Here is a 1,905-nt window from a genome sequence, read left to right as displayed (position 1 = left end):
GGGAAAGCTGCTTTCGGTAGCCATATTGCAGAGCTAGTAGGGAGTGGCACAAAATATCATTCAGTCATTATACGGAAAATATACGGAGTGCAATTGATGGGCGTGGTTATAAATGAGTAATAATTCCGATGCCATCCATTGCAGAATCCAATGGTGATTGGTGAAGTGCTTGCTATATTGTTAGCATAATCTAGGTAGGCATCTTTTCAAGCTATGTCTTCTTTTTTGTCTTCATTTTATTATAAAAAGATTCCATTAAAGTCAGGATCGATACTTCAAATATTATAGGCTGGAGAGTCAAAGAGCTCCAAATTCTCTTTCAATAATAAAATCAATGACAGCAATACAATAGGGTAATATAAAAATCAATAATTTTGTAATAATAAAAAGGCTTGTTCATTCCTTGTATTTATCCATTAGTTTACCAGCTAGTGCAGTAGCTACTCTAGTCCCTTCCTTTCTCAGTATATCTATGAATATACCAAATACTTCTCCATCCATTTTAATGGAGCTTGAAATGATGTGTAGCAGTTCATCCATTCTTTCACCAGCAGTTTGTCTGGTGTATCCATCAGTTATTTTTTTCTTCTTTCTTTCATTTATAATTTTATGCTCCAGTAACTTATCAACTAAGAAGTGAATGTTATCAATTCCATAGTCCTTTATCATTCCAGTACATTCAGTCATTGCTTTGTGAGCAATATCACCTCTATATGTACCTATTGATAATTCAGTGATAGTGTTGTTTGTACTATTATACTAACTGTTTTGAGTAGGAGGAGGATGTGGTGATCCGTCAACTGGATCTATTTGATAGAGTGGAATAGTACAATTGAATAGCACACATGTACATTACTATTATACCTAATATATCTTTCAGATGATCTGATAATATTGATTGTTTTTGGTTTACGTAATCCTTTCAATAGTATAGCGTACCATTGTAATACCATAATAAGTTACAGCAAGTTTAAAAATTGCTGTAATTTAAAAATTGAAGTCGGAAACTCGGAATCAACTCAAAATTTCTACACAGCAATACATGTATGTATCAGAAAATGTAATGTGATTTTAGAGCCTTTGGTAAAATCCATGGGCTACAGCTTTTCAGAACTTTGGCATTTTTTTAAAAAGGCCATAACTTGAAAATATTAATTGAAGTTGGAATCAGCTCAAAATTTCTACACAGCATAAAGACATCAATATTTATTTTAAAATTTAATAAAAATTTAGGTGATTTCAGACTCAGTTTTCAGAAAAATCCATGGGCTATATTATAGCCTTGGGTATTTCAAAATTTTGACATTAAAAAAAAATAGCCGTAACTTGAAAAATTGAATAAATATCAATAGAATCATATCAATATCAATAGATACACATTTATGACAATAAATAATAAAATCATTATTGTGATAATAATTTTTGAAATAACTTGTTACATTCTTTCATAATATCAACATGTACTAATGAAATCAGTTTCAATTGTAGTTTATTATAACTGGTAGTGGAGTACTCTTGAGCTCCTACTCTGAATGACCACTGACTGTAATCAACACCTACAGGACAATGAACAAATGAACATTACTATCACTAATGGACACACTGTATGCTGTATGGAGGAAAATTATTGAGGACTGTAAATTTTGTAATGTTTTTAAAAGATCATAAAAACAATTTCACATAAACCAATTTATTACAATGACAAGAGAGTAGAGAGTGTAATTTAGCAAAAATTAAATCTGCAAAATAGATTTTAAGGCAAATTCGTAAAACTTACAGCCCTCACAAATTATTAAAATATTCTAAGTAGTGACCAGTGTGTGTGTGTGTGTGTGTGTGTCTGGAGGTGAGTATCAGTAATGTAATACCTGAGTCCCTTGATATCTGCCCTCAGCTTCACCTCAA

This window comes from Amphimedon queenslandica, unplaced genomic scaffold (assembly GCF_000090795.2).
Source record: "Amphimedon queenslandica unplaced genomic scaffold, v1.1 AMPQUscaffold_12337, whole genome shotgun sequence".
Lineage (NCBI taxonomy): Eukaryota > Metazoa > Porifera > Demospongiae > Haplosclerida > Niphatidae > Amphimedon > Amphimedon queenslandica.
The sequence above is the reverse complement of the archived record's forward strand: the minus strand, read 5'-3'. Positions refer to the sequence as shown.